The sequence below is a fragment of the Aethalodelphis obliquidens genome, unplaced genomic scaffold (genome assembly GCF_003676395.1).
Source record: "Aethalodelphis obliquidens isolate GAN/ISIS:26980383/991018 unplaced genomic scaffold, ASM367639v1 scaffold51, whole genome shotgun sequence".
NCBI lineage: Eukaryota > Metazoa > Chordata > Mammalia > Artiodactyla > Delphinidae > Aethalodelphis > Aethalodelphis obliquidens.
In genome coordinates this window covers 10,235,600-10,262,850 of record NW_020837995.1, presented here as the reverse complement: position 1 = coordinate 10,262,850, position 27,251 = coordinate 10,235,600, and the positions used below count along the sequence as shown (strand labels likewise).

Genomic DNA, 27,251 nt, shown 5'->3' with positions numbered 1-27,251 from the left:
AATATTCCATTGTATATATGTGCCACATCTTCTTTATCCATTCATCCAATGATGGACACTTAGGTTGGTTCCATCTCCGGGCTACTGTAAATAGAGCTGCAATGAACATTTTGGTACATGACTCTTTTTGAATTATAGTTTTCTCAGGGTATATGCCCAGTAGTGGGATTGCTGGGTTGTATGGTAGCTCTATTTGTAGTTCTTTAAGGAACCACCATACTGTTCTCCACAGTGGCTGTATCAATTTACATTCCCACCAACAGTGCAAGAGGGTTCCCTTTTCTCCACACCCTCTCCAGCATTTATTGTTTCTAGATTTTTTGATGATGGCCATTCTGACTGGTGTGAGATGATATCTCATTGTAGTTTTGATTTGCATTTCTCTAATTAATGATGTTGAGCATTCTTTCATGTGTTTGTTGGCAGTCTGTATATCTTCATTGTAGAAATGTCCATTTAGGTCTTCTGCCCATTTTTGGATTGGGTTGTTTGTTCTTTTGTTATTAAGCTTCATGAGCTGCTTGTAAATTTTGGAGATGAATCCTTTGTCAGTTGCTTCATTTGCAAATATTTTCTCCCATTCTGAGGGTTGTCTTTTCGTCTTGTTTATGGTTTCCTTTGCTGTGCAGAAGCTTTTAAGTTTCATTAGGTCCCATTTGTTTATTTTTGTTTTTCTTTCCATTTCTCTAGGACGTGGGTCAAAAAGGATCTTGCTGTCATTTATGTCATAGAGTGTTCCGCCTATGTTTTCCTCTAAGAGTTTGATAGTTTCTGGCCTTACATTTAGGTCTTAAATCCATTTTGAGCTTATTTTTGTGTATGGTGTTAGGGAGTGTTCTAATCTCACACTTTTACATGTACCTGTCCAGTTTTCCCAGCACCACTTATTGAAGAGGCTGTCTTTTCTCCACTGTATATTTATACAATTTTTTTTTTTTTTTGCGGTACACGGGCCTCTCACTGTTGTGGCCTCTCCCATTGCGAAGCACAGGCTCAGGACGCGCAGGCTCAGTGGCCATGGATCACTGGCCCAGCCACTCCGCGGCATGTGGGATCCTCCCGGACCGGGGCACGAACCCGTGTCCCCTGCATCGGCAGGTGGACTCCCAACCACCGCGCCACCAGGGAAGCCCATCTCCACTGTATATTTATACAATTTTTAAAGGTTACATTCCATTTACAGTTATTACAAAATATTGGCTATATTTCCCATGTTGTACAATACATCCTCGTAGCTTATCTTACACCCAATAGTTTGTACCTCCCATCCCCCCACTCCTATATGCCCCCCGCAACCCCCATAACCACTAATTTGTTCTCTATATCTGTGAGTCTGCTTCTTGTTTTATTATATTGAAAGAAACCAGTTTTGAGACTGGCAGTTCCCAGGACTGGATTTCTCTTCACCTCGGCAGCAAGTATTTATTAAATTCCTAACAGGGCCCTAGCACTGCATGGTCTCTGTGGGAGATTTGAAAGACATTTGAAATACTGTCTTGATCTACAATGATCACAGAGTTAGTAAAAGTTCAATACTTTTACATAGTAGAAAAAGAATGAAGGGTAGACATAATATTATATTTCGAGAAGGAAAAAAGACTGTGGGCTGGGGTAGAAAAATCTTCATAGCATAGGTGGCACTAAACCTGTGTCTTAAGCTTGCTTTCAGATAAGTCCCTTCTTTGAATAATGTCCCCCGGATAAAGGCCTTCTCTCTTAAGTGAGGGTGACCTCAGGACTGCAGTACCACAAAATCTAAAATGTATCCTTGTCATTTCAATCCTTCAAGAAGTCAGAATTCTGGGTGAAACAACAGAACAACTAGGTCACTTTACTCTCCCTGAAAAACCTTCAGACCTCCACTTGCCATCTCTTAATACCTGGCTGTCAACTGTGGAAAGTTCATCCCAAGGACTAAAGATCTCCCACCTTAGGAATAACAAACATCCAGGCAAGTAACCCCAGAAACAGCCAAACAAATCTCTCTGCCTCATCGCTTCACTGAAGTTATTTTATTACTCTTATTTGAACAAGGAAGTATGGGTACAAAAAGGACAGACATCAGCAGCTGTTCTTAGCCTCAATGAGAGAGGCCCAACTATAGTGGCAGTGGTCCATTCCCACGATGCAACCCTTTAGTGGTATGAGAATATCACTCCCTAAAATGAAAATTACTCTGTGACTGGATATCACAGGGTCTTTCTAGGATCTTCTGCTTGGGATTGATAGACTAGCCCTCTTCTCACAACCCCCCGAAAGCTAAAGGATCCATGAGCTCCCACCTATAGAGGGAAGAGGAGGAGACAGAAGGGCTGCAATTTTCTTAACCATGACATAGGCCTGAAGAATCTCCTGAAGTGTCCCCACTTAAAGTTTCTCTGACCCTACAGCTACTGCCATGACCATAGAACCAGGAGGCACTTGGAAAAGACCAAAGTACTCATTCTTTATCCAAGTGCATTCACTATATTGCGTTAGTTAGCAGAAAGAAGGAAAATAAAGACTGAAATGTAAAATACTTCCATCTCATTTTCTTCTATGTTCTCCAAATGGCATCTATTATCTACAATGTAGATTTACCACAACTTAATATTGCAATATAATGAGCAGTTCCAAATCAGTAAGAAAATAATCAACATCCCAAAAGAGTAAAAAAAAATTAAATAACTGACCAAATGCCATTGCTAAGCACAATAAATTTTTACTGTACTTTTCCATCTTTCTACAAATATATAAATTTTATATTGTTATTCATAGTATATAACCTGTTGTGTATTGCTTGTCATTCCTATATTCCTCAAACACTTAAGCATTTTAAACATTTCTGTGATTCAATTTCACAATTCTGAGTTTAGAGGTTCATAACTGACACAACTAACTTAATGAGTTCTTAACAATTGACAGTTTTCTTATTCTCATACCAACATGAGATGAATGAAATCCAAAATTCCCATTAGAAAATATCAGTTAGCAACTAGTATTTATAATTGCAGCTCAAGGTCAATATTTCCTAGTGGTATGGAACACAAAGAAAAAAAGCAGAAGAGTTACCTTCACTATTTGTAAGCCCTCAATTTCCAAAATTCTACGAACACAACTCTCCTTAGTCAAGCACTCCCTGTCCTGAAACAAATTTGCTAAGTTGGTTGGGTTATTTTTCATTTACTTCCATCTAGCACTCAAGTTCTCTCTTCATACTTCCTTCTTTCAACTGTAGAGTATTTGATCAGAATCAGTGAGAACTCATGAGTTTCAATATAAGTAAATAGATATAATGGAACTGTATGCATGTGTGTGTGTATATACATCTGTATATGCAAATATATATTCCCTAGCTTTGTCTAACTCTACTGAGGAGACCAAGGAACAGTGATATCTCAATAGCAATGATCACACCTAGCACCCAGATCTTGGCTAAATGCCATTTCCCATTAATGGGAACAATCTGAGCATCATAACAAAGAATACTACTAACAGACTGTCATCCACTGAATAAAATGGGAAACCATGAGTCAGTACAAATATGAACATTAAATAATTTGAAAGTTTGATGAGGAATGGGATATTTACATAGTGTTTCAAAGTACCTTTCGACAAAATATTTATTACAAAGAAGGGAAAAGAGTAACTTTACGGTGGAGGAGCCTAGCAAGACGGCACCTTAATCAAGAAATCAAAGTGAACTCTGTGATATTCCTACCAAAGATGCATAACCTGGATCTAATCATGAGGAGACATTGAACAACCAACTGAAGAAACATTCTAAAAAATAATTCACCTGTAATCTTCCAAAGTGTCAAGATTATGAATACAAAGAAAAACTGAGGAACTATTCCAGGATGAATTAGACTAGACATAAGACAGTTAAACGCAACAAGTGATTCTGAACCAGATCCTTTTTCTATAAAGGACATCACTGGGACAATCAGCAAAACTCAAATGGGATCTAATGGTTAGATGTAGTAATATAACAATTTAAATTCCCAGTTTTGAAGGTTGTATTGTGGTTATATTAAAGAATGTCCTTTAGTATAAGGAACTGCACACTCAAGTATCTGGGATAACTGGGTAACAGGTTGGCAACTTTTAAGTGGTTCAGGAAAAATTTTTTTGAATGTACTTTCATCTTCTATGTAAATCTGTGATCATTTCAAAAAATTTTTTTAAGTTTAATAAAAAGATGTAAGGAAAAATACAACAACAGAAAGCACCCTGGATTCTGAGTCAGGCCTGGGTTCCTACAGATACCAGCACTGCCACTTACTAGCTGTGTGACCTGGTATGAGTAACGTGCTTTGTTTCCTTTTTCCTCATCAGTAAAATAGGGATGACGTTTATTGTAAACAGTTTATTGTAAAAATCAAATGAAGTAAATTATGAGAAAACGCTTAATACATGAAAATGCTAATGAAGCATAAGATATTTATTTTGCAGTCCTGTTGAATCAAATTAAAAAATAACCATAAAGGTAAAATGAAATGTACTACAGGTACAAGAAACACATTGTGGCATTATATCAGTCAGGGTCTAAACAGAAACAGATGGTATATTCAAATTAGAATCGTTCAGGTTTAATTAAGTAAAAAGACTATTCACAAAGGTGTGGGTGTGAAGTAGGAAAACCACAAGGGACAGTGGAGTAACCTGGAACCAGTACCTGGAAATTCACCACCTCAGAGCCAAAATGGACGAAGGGGGAAAAACATTCACCAAAACCTGGAAGAAGAGAACCATGCAGAGAGCACCACATTGAGAGGAGCTGTGACTTAAGTTAACAGGTGAGGCCAGACCAAGCCAATCCCTCAGGAGGAAACCTCTCCCTCTCATCTGTTAGAGCTCTCCACCGTTCAACCCCAACTCAAGCCAGAGGGCAAGGAAGCCCAATGCTTAGTCCAACAGGTCAGCCTTTGGGGCATAGAAAAAGGTAGAAAACGATGAAGAGTTGACCTGGAAGAGCAAAAGGAAGACATTCAACAGAACTGAATTCAACTGAAGAAGCAGGGAAGACTTCATGAAACAGGGAACATCTGAAGTGGGCCTCAAGCCATGAGTAGGATTTTAATTATTAGGTTGATTTTCTAGGCAGTATGAATAACACATATAAAGCTGCGAGTAGTGAAAATGCATGGCTGTCCAGGTGAAATTTAGAAAGTCAGATATGTTGTAAGATAAGACTAAATATTGGGGTGATGCAAAGGATGAGGTTTTCTTTTCTTTCATTTTTAAAAAATTGAGGTATATGGGACTTCCCTGGTGGTCCAGTGTTTACAACTCTGTGCTTCCACTGCAAGGGGTGCGGGTTAAATCCCTGGTCGGGGTACTAAGATCCCGCATATCACATGGCTTAGCCAAAAAAAATTGAGGTATAGATGATTTACAATATCATATTAGTTTCAGGTGTACAACAAAGTGATTAAAAATTTTTACAGATTATACTTCATTTAAGGTTATTATAAAATATTGGCTATCTTCCCTGTGCTGTACAATATATCCTTGTAGCTTATTTATTTTATACATAGTAGTTTGTACCTCTTAATCCCCTACTCCTATCTTGCCCCTCACCTCTCCCCACTGGTAACCACTAGTTTGTTCTCTATATGTGCCAGTTTGTTTCTGTTTTGTTATATTCATTTGTTTGTTTTATTTTTTAGGTTCCACATATAAGTGATATGTACAGTATTTGTCTTTATCTTATTCATTTCACTAAGCATAATATCCTCCAGGTCCATCCATGTTGTTTCAAATGGCAAGATTTCATTCTTTTTTATGACTGAGTAGTATTCCATGACATATATATATATATGTATATATATATATATACACACACACACATATTTTATATATATATATATCTCACATCTTCTTTATCCATTCATCTGTTGATGGACACTCAGGTTGCTTCCATATCTTGGCTATTATAAATAACGCTGCTTATGAACACTGAAGTGCATGCATCTTTTCAAATTAGTGTTTTCATTTTCTTTGGATATATACCCAGGAGTGGAATACTGGATCATATGATAATTCTATTTTTAGTTTTTTGAGTAACCTCCAAACTGTTTTCCACAGTGGCTGCACCAATTTACATTCCCACCAACAGTGTACAAGGGTTTCCTTTTCTCCACATCTTTACCAACATTTGTTATATGTGGTCATTGATGATAGTCACTCTGACAGGTGTGAGATGATATCTCATTGTGGTTTGGAGTTTCATTTCTCTGATTATTAGTGATGTTAAGCATATTTTCATGTGCCTGTTGGCCATCTGTATGTCTTCTTTGGAAAAATGACTATTCAGGTCTTTTGCCCATTTTTTAATCAGGTTGGTTTTTTGTTTGTTTTATACTGAGTTGTATGAGCTATTTATATATTTTGGGTATTAACCCCTTAACGGTCATATCATTTGTAAATATTTTATCCCACTCAGTAGGTTGTCTTTTCATCTTGTCAATGGTTTCCTTTGCTGTGCAAAAGCTTTTAAATTTAATTAGTTCCCATTTGTTTATTTTTTCTTTAGTTTCCACTGCCTTAGAATATGGATCAAAAAATACTGCTATGATTTATGTCAAAGAGTGTTTTGCCTATGTTTTCTTCTAGGATTTTTATGGTTTCTGATCTTAAATTTAGGTCTTTAATCCATTTTTAGTTTATTTTTGTACATGATGTGGGAAAATGTTCTAATTTCATTCTTTTACGTGTAGCTGTCCAGTTCTCCCATCACACTTACTGAAGAGACTGTCTCTTCTGCATTGTATATTATTGCCTCCTTTGTCATAGATTAATTAATCATAAGTACATGGGTTTATTTCTGGGCTCTCTATTCTATTCTACTGAGCTATGTGTCTGTTTTTGTACCAGTACCACACTCTTTTCATGACTGTAGCTTTGTAGTATAATCAGTAGTCAGGGAGCATGACACCTCTAGCTGTTCTTCTCTCTCAAAATTGCTTTGGCTATTTGGGGTCTTTTGTGTTTCCATACAAATTTTATAATGATTTATTCTAGTACTATGAAAGACACCATTGGTATTTTGATAGGGATTGTGTTGACTCTATAGACTGCCTTGGGTAGTAGGGTCAGTTTAACAATATTAATTCTTCCAAACCATGAACATGATATATCTTTCCACCTGTTTGTGTCATCTTCAATTTCTTTCAGCAGTGTCTTATAGCTTTCCAAGTCCAGGTCTTTCATTGGGTTGACCAAAAGGTTCATTTGTTTTTTTCCATAAGATAGCTCTAGTAGGGCTTCCCTGGTGGCACAGTGGTTGGGAGTCCGCCTGCCAATGCAGGGGACGTGGGTTCATGCCCCGGTCCAGGAGGATCCCACATGCCGTGGAGCGGCTTGGCCCGTAAGCCATGGCCGCTGAGCCTGCACGTCTGGAGCCTGGGCTCCGCAACGGGAGAGGCCGCAGCAGTGAGGGGCCCACATACCGCAAAAAAAAAAAAAAAAGAAAAAAAAAGATAGCTCTAGTAGCACTTGGTTGTATTTAACTTCATTTGAAACAATTTTGTTAGATTGTATGTGAAAGCTGTCATATCGGTGCATTTGAAAAAGACTTATCAAAATTGGTGAATTTTTGTGTAGCCATTTTAATATTGAAGATGGAAGAAAAAAGCAACATTTTTGGCGTGCTATGCTTTATTATTTCAAGCAAGGTAAAAATGCAACCGAATACAAGAAAAAAGATTTGTGCAGTGTATGGAGAAAGTACTATGACCAGGTTTTCTCCTAGTTATTTCATTGTTTTTGAAGTGATGGTAAATGGGATATTTTTCTTAATTTCTCTTTCCGATAGTTTGTTGTTAGTGTATAGAAATGCAACAGATTTCTGTATTTTAATTTTGTGTCCTGCAACTTTACCAAATTCATTGATGAGCTCTAGTAGTTTTCTGGCAGCATCTTTAGGATTTTCTATGTACAGTACCCATGTCATCTACAACCAGTGACGGTTTTACTTCTTCCTTTCCAATTTAGATTCCTTTCATTACTTTTTCTTGTCTGATTGCTGTGGCTAGTACTTCCAATACTGTGTTGAATAAAAGTGGCAAGAGTGGGCATCCTTGTCTTGTTGCTGATCTCAAAGGAAATGCTTCAGGTTTCCACCACTGAGTATCAGGTTAGCTGTGAGCTTGTCATATATAGCCTTTATTATGTAGAGGTATGTTCCCTCTATACCCACTTTGTGGAGAGTTTTTATCGTAAATGGATGTTGAATTTTGTTAAAAGCTTTTTCTGCGTATATTGAAGTGATCATATGGTTTTTATTCATATATCGTTTTAATGACTTTCTCCATATCTTCCTTTAGTTCTTTGAGCATTTTTAGGACAGTTAAAAGTCTCTGTCTAGTATATCTGCCTTTAGGTCCTTCTCAGGGGTGGTTTCTGTTGATTAATTTTTTCCTTTACATGGGCTACACTTTCATGTTTCTTTGTATTGTGACTTTTTTGTTGAAAACTGGACATTTGAACCTAATAATGTAGTAACTCTGGAAATCAGATTCTTTCCTTTCTCCAGCATATGCTGTCTCTTGTTATTCTTTTCATTTATTGTTTTTGTCTTTTTGATTGTTGTAGGCTGTCTCTGTGCTGAGGATCAGACAGAGGTGTAAAGCTAAAGTATTCTCAGGTCTTTTCTGAGCCTTTCCCTGGGCATGTCTAGTCACTTTTTAATTTTCCCTGTGTGTTTTGTTGTTTTTGAATGCCCTGATCATAAATACCTGGCTCCCAAAAAGAGAAAAAGAGAAAAATGAAGTGGGGTGGGGGTGAGGAGAAGGGTGCTGGCCCTTTAAATCCCCTGGAAGTCACTTCAGCAGGATGGGGAGGGACTTGGAGAAAGGTGCAACAACAATGGCTGCCGACCTCTGCCTGCACCTCTGTGATCAGAAGCAGCAATTAGCAATCAGAGTAGATTCCTGATATTTGGAAAACAGGGTCCTTTTTGCCCACCCTGACTTCTGCAAGCTACGTGCAAGATGCTCCAGGACCAGTGCATAGCTGCCTGCCACTTGGCTGGGAATAGGGAATGGGTGGCTGCTGCTATGTTAAGAGCTGAAATTAACTTCAATTTGTCCTCCAAGTCTTCCTCTGGAAGTGGCAAGTCTTCAATAGACTCCAGAGTTCCAAAACAGTTATTTAAGATGGATTCTGCCAGTGCAATTGTCATCTAGGTGGGAAGACAGATTCCTGCTTTCTTCCCAGAATCCTCTCCTTCATAATAATTTTCTAAAATACAAATTAGTACCCTCATATTTCCCTACTGAAAGCTGTCTATATTTAAGTACATAGGAATCTCTTTTATTCTTGAATCCATTAACTAAGATGCACCTAAATTATCACCCTGTATATGTACTTTTCCTTTTAAATTTTTGAAAAATATAAATATGTGAAATGATATTAATCTAAACAGAGACTCTAACAAAGCCATATGAAATTATTTACTCAACCAATATTTGTAAAGTGCCTATTAAAGCAAAACACTGTGCTTTGCACTACTCCTACTGTTTAAGGATGATTGTCAGGATTACTTTGCACAATGAATACTTCAACAGAAGTGCTTTATTCAACAAACAGTTCATACAACTCAACAACAAAAAAACAAACAACCCAATCCAAAAGTGGGCAGAAAACTTAAAGAGACATTTCTCCAAAGAAGAAATACAGATGGCCAATAGGCACATGAAAAGATGCTAAACATCACTAATTATTAGAGAAATGCAAATCAAAACTACAATGAAGTACCACCTCTCACCGGTCAGAATGGCCATCATTAAAAAGTCTACAATTTTTTTAAAAGCGCTTTTTCAAAAACCAGAGTTTTAGATTCATATAGCTAGTAACATTTACTGAGCAATTATTTTGTGTTAGGCTCTCAGCACCTTAAATGTTATTAATCCATTTAATACTCACAATACATCTATGAGGGTAGTTAATATTATCAAAGTTCTCTAATGTTCACACGAGAAAATTGACGTCCCATGGGTAGTAAGTACCTCTAAACAAAGCTCTTGCTTTTAACCACTGTGATATTCTGCCACTAGCAAAATAACTGTTCACCAGAGTTATCAGGAAAGGCAAATCTTATCTGTTGAACACTAAGCTATTACCCTACAATTTAAAATTGTTCTTCAAGGTTTCCTTACTTCCTGTTGTTTTGCTTCACGCTGGGAGAAACTTTACCAAGTCTCCTTTGAGTATTTCTAAATAGCAGTCTCAGTAAAATTTTGTTAAAGCCTTTGGTCAAAAACAATAAAATCTGATCCTTCTGCCATTTGTTAATCACTTTTGGAGTCTTTTTGCTCCATTAACCTTTTCGTTTGCACATGAAGAGAATTATAATCTCACCCCCAAATTTCACCGACATTGCTATCATTAAATGACCAGAATTTGAAGCCTTATTAGAGACAGACAAGATTACATTTTTTTCTTTCTTTGCTGTTTTTCAAACTACAAAGAACACCCACTTCTTGTACCAAGTGAAAAAATAAAACGCATGAAGAAAAAATTAACCTTCCTTCCCTACCTCAACCCCTAATCCTACTCATTTAAGTATCCAACAAGTCCCCTTCAGGTACTGACGGAAAGGATATAACGAACAGGTATGTCCCTCCATACCTTTCTCCATGTATATAAGGATATACAGTTCTTCGTTTTTCTTTATTTTCATTGAAAGAGACACATATAATGCACATCAACCTGCAACTTGCTTTTTATCACATAACATAGCATTAACATACAGGTTATTTCCCATAGATACAACTCTTCCTTTTTTCATGCATGCACAAATCCACAGTTACACAAACACAATTTAAAATAATTGGGGGACTTCCTTGGCAGTCCAGTGGTTAAGAATCCGCCTTCCAATGCAGGGGAGGTGGGTTCGATCCCTGGTTGGGGAGCTGAGATCCCACATGCCACAGGGCAACTAAGCCCACGCGCCGCCAACTACTGAGCCTGCGCTCTCTGGAGCCCACGCACCACAACTAGAGAGAAGCCTGCGCACCGCAACGAGAGATGCTGCGTGCTGCAACTAAGACCCGATGCAGTCAAATAAATAAATAATTAAAATAACTGGGCTATCATGCATGCTGCGGGGGCAATGCTTCGTTTTATTTCCTTTTTATTTGCCACCCCTCTTTTCCCTTCCTCTTTTCCTCCCTCATACATTAACCCCCACCTGTGGGTAAGACATTAACAACTGGCATCATTTCTTGTTCTTCCCACAGTCATAACCATAAATGCACACACGCTCACTCACATATTTATGGGTTTTGAATTCTTCTAAGACATCTGCGATATATTTCACGGTGTATATGTACCAAAATTGAGTCAATCGTTCCCCTACAAATGGGCAATCACTTGTTTCTACTATTTTATCCCTACTCAAAATGGTTCAATAAATATCCTTGACCATATATCCTTATTACTGGTGTTTTTATTTTTATAGAATATGACCCTTACCTCTAGACACTCCAAAGTATAAAGTCTAAATTCCTCTATCAGAACTGCAACAAAACCTGAGGCCTCCCCTGAACCCTCTAGGCCCTGACTGTCTGCTGACCCACAGCTGCTGCTGCTGTTTGTTTTTTTTTTTTTGAAGCAAAGGGTGAAATAATCTTTTTATAGGACACTGCAAGATATGAAATTCCACACTGAAATTAAGAAACCCTTTGAGAGGAGAAGCTTCATACAATATGCACAGTTTGGAACTGTTCAAGTATAGTTTCCTTGTAAAAAGTAGTTTTACCATAGCAAACCACATTTAAAGAGCTCTTAGAGAAACAGTAAGACAAACTTATACCAAACATAGTACACGTCTGGTATAATAAACTTATGCTTTAGTTGTACAATCTAAAAGTGGTCCCAGAATGCCATCCGGAACTTGGGACGTACAGCCTTCAGAGGCAGTTTCTGGCACAACATTTTGATATTCTTGTTCCTCCATAGGGAAGCATTTCTCAATCAAACTTAATGAAACTTTGTTACACAGACTCATTTTCATGGTTTTATAGAGCTTCAGTTTTGTCCAGACTTCTACATTCTTCAATTATACTAAGTTTCTCAGTTTCACCTAGTTTCTCAGCAGCCTGGAAGATACCTGAAATGGCATTCAGAATAACCATGGTAATTTTGGTATCTTTCACGGTTCAGAGGTTCATCAACAATTCTACTATGCCCCAATGAACAATCTGTTACACAATCTATTCAACTGTTCCACAACTTTTCTAGCTGGTCACAGCCCATAAAGCTTCCTTTTGCGTCTTAAAGTCTGCCTTAGAACACCAATGAGGAATGGGACTAATCCATGATTCACAACTCACTGTATCTGGTGATGGTGGCCAGCTATGATCTTTGATATTGTCCATATATCTGCTAATACTTCTGGACATCATGATACAGGAGACGAACTAAAGTAGGAAGAATTTGCTCAACAGCATCTAACAGGGATGCAGGATTCTTGTTGCAACAAAGGTTTGAAAGTGTCCAGGTAAGGTGCTACAAGTAACCACATGCTAAAGATGACACATTAGGAACTGCAAGAAAAAGCCAACAGTGGATCAACTGCACTACACTTGATAGCCTAGTCAAAAAAAACTGAACCATCACCTGCAATGTTTCCAAGAGCCCATACACCTTGTTCACTGATGTAAGCATGGGGAGATGCCAGCAGAGAAATGAATGCTGGGACAGCATAGCCCCAGTCTGTTTTTCTTTTTTCTGTTTTTTTAACATCTTTATTGGAGTATAATTGCTTTACAATGTTGTATTAGTTTCTACTGTATTAACAAAGTGAGTCAGCTATACGTATACATATATCCCCATATCTCCTCCCTCTTGCGTCTCCCTCCCACCCTCCCTATCCCACCCCTCTAGATGGTCACAAAGCACCGAGCTGATCTCCCTGTGCTATGCAGCTCCTTCCCACTAGCTATCTATTTTACATTTGGTAGTGTATATATGTCAATGTCACTCTCTCACTTAGTCCCAGCTTACCCTTCCCCCTCCCTGTGTACTCAAGTCCATTCCCTACATCTGCATCTTTATTCCTGTCCTGCCCCTAGGTTCTTCAGTACCATTTTTTTTTTAGATTCTATATATATGTGTTAGCATACGGTATTTGTTTTTCCTCTTTCTGACTTACTTCACTCTGTATGACAGACTCTAGGTCCATCCACCTCATTACAAATAACTCAATTTCGTTTCTTTTTATGGCTAATATTCCATTGTATATATGTGCCATCTTCTATATCCCAGTCTGTTCTGATTGATTGATTTATGCATGCATGCTGCGCCGGATCTTAGATGTGGCATGCGGGATCTTTAGTTGCGACATGCATGCAGGATCTAGTTCCCCAACCAGGGATTGAACCTGGGCCCCCTGCATTGGGAGTGTGGAGTCTTATCCACTGGACCACCAGGGAAGTCCCAGCCCCAGTCTGTTCTGACGTCCTAGAGGCAATGTTAATGAGCACCCAAGCAGATTCAAACTGAATGGGACTAAAGTCAGTTCTGCCCAAGAAGGACACAAATTCTGGAATCAAACCAGCCCAGATTATGTTGTCTACGGGGGGCTGTTTTTCCTAGAAGGCAGTTTCCCAGCAGCTTGAGTCACTTGGAGCTGGCTTTCCAAACTGCTGCTGTTGATGCCTTTGACAGTATCATCAACAGACCAATTTACAGTGCCCTGGTTGTTTTGGTTTTCTTGCAGTGGAGAAGCAGCAGCCTCAGGAAGCAACCTTACATTTCTCCTTTTCAGCACCTGGTCATCCTTCTTAGCTTATTAGCTTTCCTCAGCTCCACATGAACCAGTATTCAGTGCAGCCTCTTTTCTGTACTATCATGCCCTTGAATCTGTTAAGGCAGGCAGCTGGTGAGTTAGCATTCCTGTTGCTGGACATGGTTATGAGACACAGGAAGAAAGCTACAGAGCCAGCTCAGGTTTCTTGACTTAAGAAAACTTGGGGCTAGAAATGGAAGGAAGCTGAGACATATTCAAGTCTCTTCTTTCTAGATATTCTCTAAGCATGTGATTTCCCCTGATTCTTCAACCTCTTGCCACGATGTGCCCCCAAATGATTTTCCCCACCACCCTGTAGAATACTAGAAATTCTCTCCATTAGAGTAATTCATCTGAGTTTGCTGTAACTTCACAGTGCCCCTATTAAAATGCACATGCTACCAGGAAGGACAGAAGGATACTTTGTTGTGAACAGAAAAGGGATTGGAGAAATTATTGTGTGCTGGATAAGATGGTGATCAGGTATCAGAGAAGATAATAATAACACTTATGTAGCATTTATTATCTGCGAAGCACTGTTCTAAGTGTTTTATATTTACTTACTCATTTAGTCCTCACAACAACTCTGAGGTAGGTATCATTATCGCTGTTTTACAGATGAGATAAGTGAAGCACAGAGAGATAAAGGGACTAGTCCAGGATCACAGCCAGTAATCTGTGAATCTGGAAAATAAACCTTTTCCCGCCGTGGAGCACGGGATCCTCCCGGACCGGGGCACAAACCCGTATCCCCTGCATCGGCAGGCGGACTCTCAACCACTGTGCCACCAGGGAAGCCCATAAACCATATTTTTAATCACTATACTTCACCACCTTTCATCTAGGAAGGAGATGGGGTGTCAAAGAGGAAAGTCTAGGGTCCCTCTGGTGTCAGACCCTAAAATATGCCCTACTGAATGCAACTCTTATCACCTTTATCAAAAGATAAAAATAGAAATCCCTGTCTATTTGTCTAGGGCTTCTTTTTCTGAAAAGAAAAAAAGTAAAGAAAAAGAGGGACTTCCCTGGTGGTGCGGTGGTTAAGAACCTGCCTGCCAATGCAGGGGACACGGGTTCAACCTCTGGTCTGGGAAGATCCCACATGCCACGCAGCAACTAAGCCCGTGTGCCATAACTACTGAGCCTGTGCTCTAGAGCCCATGAGCTACAGCTACTGAAGCCCACGTGCCTAGAGCCCATGCTCTGCAACAAGAGAAGCCATCACAATGAGAAGCCCGCGCACCGCAATGAAGAGTAGTCCCCACTCACAGCAACTAGAGAAAGCCCGTACACAGCAACAAAGACCCAACACAGCCAAAAGTAAATTAATTTAAAAAAAATAAACCTCAAAAAAAAAATTGCACATAGCAGCAAATACTCATACAGAGGTAATAGATACACATACCACACAGAGAAACATAAATTCATATTCTTAGTTTAAGCCTCTGATTACTGAATGAATCAGAAAAACTGAGCTTTGAGATCACCAAAACACGTATCTTTGTTTATACAAGATTTTGCTATTTCTAACAATGCTTTTTTGCTAAGGAATGTTCCCATGAACAACTGTCCAAGTGGCATGTGCCATCTGGTAGGTCCCATATGCGGCTTTCATACTCTCTGGACATAAGCAAGGAATTCCCAGGACAGATAGATGAGTTTCTGGCTCTAATGCTTCCCTCCTCCTTGCAAAAAGACAGATTCCTTATACAGGATCCTACGAGAAAAGATGAAAGATGGATTTATCGGAATAGAATCTAAAGACTTGCCATTCCCACAGCCACTTTTAAGAAGACAACCACAAGTGATTCCTTGATCATAATCTGCCACGTTTTATGTCATTTAACCCTGTTTTCTAGGCCCCATCTGACTGGGCCCCAAGCAAAGCAAGTATGGGCAAAAGAGAGACTGTCAACCATTAGATGACCCCAAATAAGAATGCTAATAAGGGTATGCCAAATTGGATAAAGATTAACGGACACGATCAACTCTTGGGGAGCTCTGAATGCGAGACGGAGAGCTGCTGTTGGCCTCCTACAGTTACTGCTGAATTCTGAGCAGTAATGAATAACGTTCCACTGTCATGTAGCCTGGCTGTGTGACTGTGGACAGTTTCCTCATTTCCTCACGTAGCCTCACATTCATGACCCATCGTGTGAGACAACCTGATCACCTCTCTCCCATGTAGCCTGAAAAAGCCCTATCAAAACGGCAGGTTCAACTGTCAACAGCAACAAGCACAAAGCCGAATCACTGAGCAGCATCGCATGACAAGTGGACTCGTTAGCAGTTTGCCCAGCAGCTGGTCTGGACAAAGACAACGAGGGTGGCAATATGGAAAAATGGTTTGATTATCAGGCGTGAGGGAGTCTTTGCTTATTCACAGGCAGAATCCAAGAGGGATAAGCTGTTTCACTGCTTTCAGGGTAGTATATAAAATAAAGGGACATTGCAGATCCAGGAGAAGGCCTTCACTCCATCAGATAGAACTTCCAAGAGCTAGGATATCTGCAGCAATTCAGGCAAATCATCCGGGAATCTTTCCATTCCTAATAATTAAGGATCTGTGAGACAGAGTTAGCAAATTTTTTTCTATTATGAGCCATACAGCAAATATATTAGGCTTTACGGGTCACAGAGTCTCTGTCACAACTACTCAACTCTGCCTTTTTGTACAAAAGCACCCATAAGCACTACATAAACAAATGGGCATAGCTATGTTCCAATAAAACTTCACTAAGTCAGGTGGTGGACAGATATGGCCCACAGTTGTAAGGCAAAAGTCCTTTTTAGAGCCAACGTCTTCAAAAATATAAGTGGGTTTGAAGGTTCCAAGTGGAATAAGAAACAAAGCAAAACTAAAGAGCGTCCTACATACATGAAAGGCCTTCTAATCCTTTGAAATACATTAAAATCATTTATCATTGAAAATAAAGTGAAAGTATATGGACAGATCACCTAGACCCATTTTCTTATTTATTTATTTATTGTCTGCATTGGGTATTTGTTGCTGCATGCAGGCTTTCTCTAGCTGTGGCGAGCGGGGGCTACTCTTCGTTGTGGTGTCGTTATGGTTCACGGGCTTCTCATTGCAGTGGCTTCTCTCGTTGCAGAGCACAGGCTCTAGGCATGCAGGCTTCAGTAGTTGCACCAGGCAAGCTCAGTAGTTGTGGCTCGCGGGCTCTAGAGTGCAGGCTCAGTAGTTGTGGCACACCGGCTTAGTTGCTCCGTGGCATGTGGGATCTTCCCGGACCAGGAATCGAACCCGTGTCCCCTGCACTGGCAGGCAGATTCTTAACCACTGCGCCACCAGGAAGTCCCGACCCATTTTCTTACAATACCTGATACTGTACCAAAATTAAAGTCACTCAATAAGATCAACACTGAAGAGTCATCAGTCAGGACAAGCTTAGGTTAGCTTAGGCTATTGTAGCAAACCTCTAAAGCATAGTAGCTTAAAACAACAAAAGTTTATTTCTGGCTCATGCTACCTGTGGGTCAGTAGGGAGTCTTGATGGTTGTATCTTCTCTGACAGAACTACCTATCTCCAACATTACTGATCTTGGTGCCAGAAGGAAAGAGGGCTTTGGAAGGTCATACTCCAGCAACTTAAGGCTCAGACATCGTTTCTCCTTAAAATATACTGGACAGAGCTCATAATATGGCCCCCCTCCCCTCACACAATGGGACCAGGAAGTGAAATTCTATCATGCAACAGAAGATGAAAAGCCAGGAATACTGAGTGAGCAGCATGAGTGACTATCACATAGCAATGGTTAACTCACTTTTACCTAGATGATCACAAAATGAGATTTTCTTATTAAAAACACATTTCTGATATATTGGATAGCCAGAAACCACTGTCAACTTCATTTACATTAGAATTTCAAAGTGTTCGGTATACTCTTCCTTAGTGTCTAAGGATTTGGCAAGGCAGGAGTTGAGGTCATCATTATGAGTATCAATCCTTTGTTTATTTATTTATTTACTTACTTATTCATTTATTCATTTACGGCTGTGTTGGCTCTTCATCTCTGTGCGAGGGCTTTCTCTAGTTGCGGCAAGTGGGGGCCACTCTTCATTGCGGTGCGTGGGCCTCTCACTATCGCGGCCTCTCTTATTGCGGAGCACAGGCTCCAGACGCGCAGGCTCAGTAATTGTGGCTCACGGGGCAAGTTGCTCCCCGGCATGTGGGATCTTCCCAGACCGGGGCACGAACCCGTGTCCCCTGCATTGGCAGGCAGATTCTCAACCACTGTGCCACCAGGCAAGCCCATGAGTATCAATTCTTAATGCCCATACTGGTAGATGCAGAGAATACAGTAGACTGAGTGTTTACTGACCACAGGACATAACCAGAAGCTGTGCTGGGGGCAGGGCTCTCCCAGGAAGTTTTGAGGACAGGATACACAGAGTGGTTTTTCCACAGCCCTCTCCAAGACCAGCATGTATTTCAGAATTCCTTAGCTCCCTACTTCAGTCTTCTGGACCAGCTTTGATGGTATAGCAGGTGCTGTTAATGTTCTACACCTATATACACTTGTATTCCTTTACTATTTTTATGTGAACCAGCCAGTGGGTGCGCTTTACCTTCCAAAAGTCAATATCTGTGTCTCTTTATCTGTTTTTCTTGGACGACTGCCCTCAGGTTACTGAAACACCTTTTAAGAGCCAGATGTTCTTACTTTCTTTATTTTTAACATCTTTATTGGAGTATAATTGCTTTACAATGGTGTGTTAGTTTCTGTTTTATAATAAAGTGAATCAGCTATACATATACATATATCCCCATATCTCCTCCCTCTTGCATCTCTCCCTCCCACCCTCTCTATCCCACCCCTCTAGGTGGTCACAAAGCACCAAGCTGATCTCCCTGTGCTATGCGGCTGCTTCCCACTAGCTATCTATTTTACATTTGGTAGTGTATATATGTCCATACCACTCTCTCACTTAGTCCCAGCTTACCCTTCGCACTCCCCGTGTCCTCAAGTGGTGCTGGGAAAACTGGACAGCTACATGTAAAAGAATGAAATTAGAACACTCCCTAACACCATACACAAAAATAAACTCAAAATGGATTAAAGACCTAAATGTAAGGCCAGACACTATAAAACTCTTAGAGGAAAACATAGGCAGAACACTCTATGACATAAATCACAGCAAGATCCTTTTTGACCCACCTCCTAGAGAAATGGAAAGAAAAACAAAAATAAACAAATGGGACCTAATGAAACTTAAAGCTTTTGCACAGCAAAGGAAACCATAAACAAGACAAAAAGACAACCCTCAGAATGGGAGAAAATATTTGCAAATGAAGCAACTGACAAAGGATTAATCTCCAAAAATTTACAAGCAGCTCATGCAGCTCAAGATCAAAAAACCAAACCACCCAATCCAAAAATGGGCAGAAGACCTAAACAGACATTTCTCCAAAGAAGATATACAGATTGCCAACAAACACATGAAAGAATGCTCAACATCACTAATCATTAGAAAAATGCAAATCAAAACCACCATGAGGTATCACCTCACACCTGTCAGAATGACCATCATCAAAAAATCTACAAACAATAAATGCTGGGGAGGGTGTGGAGAAAAGGGAACCCTCTTGCACTGTTGGTGGGAACATAAATTGATACAGCCACTATGGATATGGAGGTTCCTTAAAAAACTAAAAATAGAACTACCATACCACCCAGCAATCCCACTACTGGACATATACCCGGAGAAAACCATAATTCAAAAAGAGTCATGTGGGCTTCCCTGGTGGCACAGTGGTTGAGAGTCCGCCTGCCCATGCAGGGGACACGGGTTCATGCCCCGGTCCGGGAAGATCCCACATGCTGCGAAGCGGCTGGGCCCGTGAGCCATGGCCACTGGGCCTGCGCGTCCGGAGCCTGTGCTCTGCAACGGGAGAGGCCACAACAGTGAGAGGCCTGCGTTATCGCAAAAAAAGAAAAAATAAGAGTCATGTACCACAATGTTCACTGCAGCTCTATTTACAACAGCCACGAGATGGAAACAACCTAAGTGACCATCATCGGATGAATGGATAAAGAAGATGTGGCACATATATACAATGGAATATTACTCAGCCATAAAAAGAAACAAAACTGAGTTATTTGTACTGAGGAGGATGGACCTAGAGTCTGTCATACAGAGTGAAGTCAGAAAGACAAAAACAAATACCATATGCTAACACATATATATGGAATCTTAAAAAAAAATTGATATGAAGAACCTAGGGGCAGGACAGGAATAACAGCCAATTGTTCTTTAGAAGGCAGTTTTTACCAATGACTGATGGGTACAGGGAAACTCGGGACATTCTTGATTCGGAAAACTCTATACTCTGTCTTCAGAGCACCTCTGTGGAGTTGCTTGGCCTCCTCCTTCCCTTGCCAGTCTCAGTTCCCCACCCTACCTACCACTTCTTTTCCAGCGATACGTCCTAATAAATGACTTTCACATAACCCCTTATCTCAGGGTCTGTTACTGAGGAAGCCAGACTGAAAACAGCCCACTCACAGCTTGAGGACATAAAGGCTATACAGTGCTACAGAACGAGACCAGGATTTGGACTCAGGAGACTCCAAATGACAAAGTTCCCACCCTACAACTTATTAGGTAACAGCAGTCTTTATCAACCCTTCTAAAATGTAGAAATAATGGTACCTAACACAACAATTTTGTGACAAATACATGGGACGATGACAATACATGTGAAAGCACTTTGTAAACTAGAGAATATTACACTAGGAAGAAGTTAGCTCATTTAAGATAGGTGTTTCCCAACTTCTAATCCTTCCCCCAACCTGTAATTATGACTATGCTCCCCACGGTCTACAAATAGAAGAAAATTTGTACAGTGGTAGTGTCTGAAGTACGGCCCAATAATTTGCATTTCTAACAAGTTCCCAGGTAATATCAATGCTGCTAATCTGGAGACCTCACTTTGAGAAGGAAAACTTCAGCCACCTCTGCAGAATGAAACTTACAGTGGTCCTACCTTACCATAGAGAGAATTTATAGGAAACAAAGACTAAGCTTTAGAAAAACTTATTGTGAGATTTTCTTTCCCATGCTGTGGATATATGTCCTATGTTATGAAATAAACGTGCAAAGTTGGCTGTGAAGAAAATTTCTGTAGAAGAAAATTTCTATATTCCATCTCAATTCTATACTGATTGCATTTAATTTAAAAAAAAAGAGGTTCAGATAGCTGTTACTTTAACATCTGTCATGACACTAGATTGACAAGAACAACAATTTATTCACTATTGAAATGTACCAGGTAATATTCAAAGCACTTTACCTGCATTAATAATTTATTCCTCACAACAACCCATGAAGTAGATATTATCATCTTCATTTTACAAGTGAGGCAACCAACTCAGAGAGAGGTCCAGAAAGCTGCCCAGAGTCATACAGCTAGCCAATGTCAGAGGTGGGGTTCAAACCCAAGCAGTGTGATACTACAGTCCACGGTCTAAACCAAAAACAACATTGCATAATGGATGATTTTGTAAAACTCTGACCCGTTTACAAAATTCTAACTCTATGATCTTTCTTCTTATTGGCTCCCCTTTATGTATATACCTTCCATTACTATGTGGGCCATATGATCAAGCATGGAGTTACCCCAAGCACAGGCATGGCTCCCAGGAAGCTTGCCAGTTGCTTTGCCTACATGTGGATAATAACTCATAATGCTGGGCTGTAATACAATCCCACCTACAAATATTAAATATGGCATATACTCAACCTGAAGGGTACCAAAACTGAGAAGGGATGACAAACAGCACACGTACTAAAACCTCACTAATCTACTCTATTTTGAAGATGCTCTCCATGACATCATTTTTTTGCTAAAGAAATGCACTGAACTAAAATGGGGACTTCCCTGGTGGTCCAGTGGTTAAGACCTTGCACTTTCAATGCAGGGGGCACGGGTTTGATCCCCGGTCAGGGAACTAGGATCCTGGATGCCACGCAGCACAGCCAAAAAAAAAAAAAAAAAAGAACAAACCAAAATGCATCTCTATAACTAGAAACCAGCCCCAGGCTGAATGCACAAGGAGGTTAATTGGATCCTGACAGCTGCAAGTCAGAAAAAGAAGGGAAGGCTGAGGAGAAAGGCTGGCAGGGCTGTGTTCGGCCCGCCTGCCCTCTCTTAAATTCAGTGATTAGCTAGGCAGGGACATTACTTTGCCTCTCAGAGCATTCACTGGAAAAAAGCCCCAGGAAAGAGCTTTACAGTGTATTTTAACAGAGCACAAGTGGGACTTCTGAGGTGCTGGTAATGCGCTATTTCTCGATCTGGATGCTGGTTATGTGGGTATGCTCAGCTTGTAAAAGTTCAAGTGGGTAGAAAATTTGAGCTGTTCACTTATAATGTGTGAACATATAATTTTTCTGTGTGTATATTTCAATTTAAAAGTTTTAAAAAGAGTAGTTCTGTCTCCTTACCAGCCAAAAATAATGACACGCATCTGCTAAGGAATCTTTTCACCACACAGGCTGTTCTGCTGCAGAAGCTTGTTCATGACACATCGACTAAGCCAGAGGAGGGGGTTGTGAACAAAGGGTGGGGTGACAGCGAGGGCTTGGCTCACGTTCGCTGAGGGCTTCAGAAGCCTTCCTCAACGCTGGACTGTTTAGGCAGAGTGTCATCACAGCGGGGGAGGAAGAAAAGAAGAGCATTTCCTCTCTAGCTGTTAGCTTCCTCTTTGTCCTTACTCCCTTCTTCCAAAATGTCCCCTGTCCACCCCCACCAACCTCAGCAGCAAATTATGCAAAAAAGCAGCAGTCCCAGGAGTTGAACCCCCAGATTCAGGGATGCCCTGGGCTGACCGTCACGAGCAAACCCGAGCAGGCCCCTGCAGTACTGAAGGGGACACACACATCATACACCTAAGGGCCCCACACACGATGCACATAGTACACGCTCAGTTAACACTGACTTTATAAATGAATATATAACCTGTGGACCCAATCCAGAATACACACCATAAATGTGTGCTGAATAAAATTAACGACAGCTGTTCTCCAGGTCGCCCCTAAGCACTGCCTGCATTAATTCCACACACGTGATCTTCAGCCAAGATATACATCACCAGGTCAGCATCCTCCACATAGCACTGTTTCCATATTTTTGAATGTGTTCAAGAGGGCTCTTTACCATCTTTTGTAATGGATGCCCTCAGGCAGCACTCTGAAGGGAAGTCAAGTAGGGCAAAGCTGCTTCAAGTTGTTGGAGTTGCTAATACTACTTCTATATAAGAAGAAAACAGGCCCCGAGGATGGAGTTCCTGTTTTTAACTCTCATTCCTGCCTAAGTGGAAAAAGTTTTCCGCAACCATGCTGCTAGGAGCAAATTTCCTGTTTTTAATATTGTTTAGTCTGAATGGGTCTCTAGAGACCAAACTTAATGCTGGAGAAGCAAACAAGCTGAGCCCCCAAGACAGTTCTAATTTCATAGTGGAGCTCAGTCAGCCCAGCTTAAGCCTATACCATTCTCAGCAATCCAAGGTCTAGTTAAAGAGATTAGTTTTGTGTTGATCTGAATTGCATCTGCCTCATGCATCCCACTGGCAGGGGCCTTCCTCCCTCGAGCCACAGTTCCCTCCTCCAGTCTTCCCTGAAGACTTGGTAGTTTGCAGAAGACAGAGCTGCCTGTTAGAACCACAAGACCTCTAACCGCACCCATCTTGTGGTGCTTCTTGTGCCTCAGCCCCTCATCTCAAGTCACCTCAACCAAATAAACAAAGCAGCCTTAGCCAACAGCCCCGGAACAAAGGTGCTTCTTGGAGCTGTCACAGCCACTTACTAAAGTGCATGCAAAAGACAAAAAAATTAGATGATCGAAGAGAGACCCGACAGTGGTGAGCACTCAGCTCAAAAATTACTTGCTGGTGACAACCAAGAGATGCACTGTCACAAACCTGGACAGTTAGGAACCTGGGACTGATTTTCAATGAAGCGTAGTTAATAAGCCTCCAAAAACCCTAACAGAGCTGATGAATGCCTAAGAGATTCATTCTCTCTGGTGCATAAATGCTTCTATGTGGAAGATACTGAGCAGATAAGGTTCATCTTTGCAGAAAAATAAATATTTGGAAATTACAGCTGGTGGAATTTAGGAAAAAACTAGAAAACAATGTAGGATTTCATCTCATTCAAAAACATATATTAAGATTCTTCTGGATTCAAACTAGAGGTCCTGCATTCACTCTTTCCCTCCCCAATATGAAACTGGTCACCCCAGGGTACTTCACAGATGAGAAAGGACTTACTCAGAAAAAGAGGCACCAGCAATACTGAGTTGTGCCGGGAAGGAAAGAAGCACACTGACTGGCAGGGTTAGTGCACAGACCCCAGGCTCCTTCATGGGCACTTCTGGGTACATTTCACCACTTTTACTGTTATTTTTTTGGCCGCACCGCACGGAATGTGGGATCTTAGTTCCCCAAACAGGGATCAAACCTGCGACCCCTACAGTGGAAGCGCGGATTGTTAACCACTGAACCAGGGTGGTTAACACCAGGGAAGTCCCCATTTCGCCACTTTTAAAGTCCACTTCAAAACCTGGCCCCTGGGTCAGAACAGGTGAAATGAAGCATCCATTTGCTGTAACGTGGGAGCTATTTCTTGTATCTCAGAAAGTGATTGGGTCAATTAGAGCTATTCGGGGGATTCAGAAGAACACACGCTGACTGCACCTGTACACAAGCACTTCAGATACAAAATTTAAAATAGGTGGTGTCCTCCGTATCTCAGAGGAAGGCATCAACAGGGAGGCTTGAAAACACACGATCCTCATCACGGCTCCCAGGTCCTTTCCTATGGTAAAGGCACAGTTTATCAGCTGAAATTTTTCTAATTGTCAGCTAATCCATGTCATACTTCAAATATCAGAGGCACGCGCACAGTCAGGAGTAGTTAGCGCACACAGCAGGCAGCAGGTGCAGTGGAAAGGGCAAGGGCTTTGGAAGCAGCAGATCTGGGTTTCAATCTGGGCTCCATCTCTTAGTAGTGTGGTCCTGGGAAAGTTACCTAACCTCTTTGAGCCTTGGTTTCCACATCTGTACCATAGAGGTGATAATAACCCACTTTGGGGGCTGCTGTTAAAGAGTGAATGAGATGAGTCAGGTACTCAGTTCAGTACCTGGAACAGAGCAGGTTCTCAAAAGGTGGTATTTTCTTCTCTCACATCCCCCTTAAGCGAGTTGTTCATGAGAATACAGTCCGAAATTAAGCACAACTTTTCCAAACCCTGAAATCAAATCTCTAGACTCGGGCTTCCCTAGTGGCGCAGTGGTTGAGAGTCCGCCTGCTGATGCAGGGGACACGGGTTCGTGCCCTGGTCCGGGAAGATCCCACGTGCCGTGGAGCGGCTGGGCCCGTGAGCCATGGTCGCTGGGCCTGCGCGTCCAGAGCCGGTGCTCCGCAACGGGAGAGGCCCCAGCAGTGAGAGGCCCCAACAGTGAGAGGCCCGCATACTGAAAAAAAAAAAAAAAATCTCTAAACTCCAAGGAAATGTTGCCAGATGCTTACTGAAGGGGGAAGTTGCTTCTACTTTCTAAAATCTCTAATGTGGGAGAAAAGGAAAAGCAATACCAGCCAGAAACCACTACATGTTTGTGCTTTAAACCATAACACCACCACAAACAAGATGGGGTTAGTTTACTAGGGGAGGAAGAGCAAAGAAAAAAAGTAATTAAGGGTTTCCATTCCTGTCAGATCTCTTCTCATCTGAGCAGAGCCACTGTCTCCACCAACTACATGGAAGCTGCATTAGCTCTTCCTCCTACATCAATTCAGCACATATCCCCAGAAAGCATCTGTACTTTGTCTAACTGCCTAACTACAGAGACAAGAATTGAGCAATGAAATGACTAACAAAGGAACAATCCCCCACTTCAAGGAAGAGAAGCAAAAATGAGTGCGTACACGCTTCTGTTTACCTCCTCCGCTCCTGGGGACCAGATGCAAGGGACTGTTTGTATACAGATGATAATCTTATGAGTGAGTCCAACCGTTTCTGCCCTAAGACCAACGTCCTAGGGGCTCTGCCTTTTCCAACTTCTAAGTACAAACTGGGGGATGCCTGGGCACATCTGGTCACCATTTGATTTCAGGCTCCTATTGTGTTCAGTCTGTGGGGGGAAGTGAGTCTATAAATAGCTCACACTAGAAAAAATGAGAAACCATCTACTCTGCCTTTCCTGCAGAGAAGAGAGGTTTTCACCAAACCCAGCTCCCTCATCATGATCATAAACCAAGTTAATATGCTAAGTAGCCAGACTCAATCAAATGATTTATACACTTATTTTATAAGACTAAACAGTATCTAGAATGAAACCAGGAAGGAGCTTCAAGTTAGGATTAGTGAATGATTCATGGGATGCTTTGAGAAGTCTTTTTGGAAACACACCAAGCTGTGTAGTTAAATCCATGTATGTGAAGCACCCCTTTCAAGTCTTAAGAAGAATGCCCTTCCCACCTTTGGAAGAGAACTACAGGTTTAAATCCTATTCAATCCTGAAAAGAGCAATCACGCTGTGGACTAGACTTTTTTTTTTTTTTTGCGGTATGCGAGCCTCTCACTGTTGTGGCCTCTCCCGTTGTGGAGCACAGGCTCCGGACGCGTCAGCGGCCATGGCTCACGGGCCCAGCCGCTCCACGGCATGTGGGATCTTCCCGGACCAGGGCAGAACCCGTGTCCCCTATATCGGCAGGCGAACTCTCAACCACTGCGCCACCAGGGAAGCCCGGACTAGACTTTTTACAACCTCCCCTCCCTACCCCCGACAAAAAAGGCCTACCTCCCTCTTCAAATATTTTCAAATGCTTAATTAAAATATTTATCAGTACTGTAGTATTTACCACACTGTGAAGTAATTAACTCTGTGTATCTGCCTCCCTCAAGAACTAAGAGTTTTTCATGGGTAACTACAATGTCCAATTCTTATTGGTTATTTCCAGTGCTTAGCACAATTCTTGGCATATTTTTCAGCAGAAGTATGTTGAATGGATAAGGTAAAATAATCACATATTACATGACCTTAGTGAGCTTTTCACAAATAAAAGATACATCAAATTTAATGTTGATTTAAGGGAGAGGTGAGAGAAAAGGGGGCCAAGCAGGTAAAAGTAAACAAAACAGCGAGATAAACAGATTGTTTCCCTTCATCTCCACACCTCCTCAGGATTCCAAAAAGGCTATTTTTGCTGGAAGCTGAGATTATGTAAATGTATGTAAACCACAGACTAGTAAGAGCCAGTATACAGTAACAACCACCCCTAACTTCAGATCCTGGAAAAAATAATTTGAAGCCAAACTCCTGTTCCCAAAAAATGCAGTTCAGAAAGAACAGCAAGCAGTAACAAAGATATTGGACAGCTAAGACCTACAACTTGAAATGCTCCAAAATGTTTCATAGTAAATTATCAATTTCTGATTTTGTCTTT

The 27,251-nt window shown here is 41.0% G+C and overlaps 1 protein-coding gene and 1 pseudogene across 8 annotated transcripts in view; both read right to left on the bottom strand.

The window, feature by feature from the left end:
- Positions 1–27,251, bottom strand: part of STARD9 (StAR related lipid transfer domain containing 9) — a 127,801-nt gene that overhangs the window by 78,483 nt on the left and 22,067 nt on the right. The gene's annotated exons all lie outside the window — the stretch shown is intronic.
- On the bottom strand, positions 12,188–13,898 carry LOC113608077 (importin subunit alpha-1-like; annotated as a pseudogene).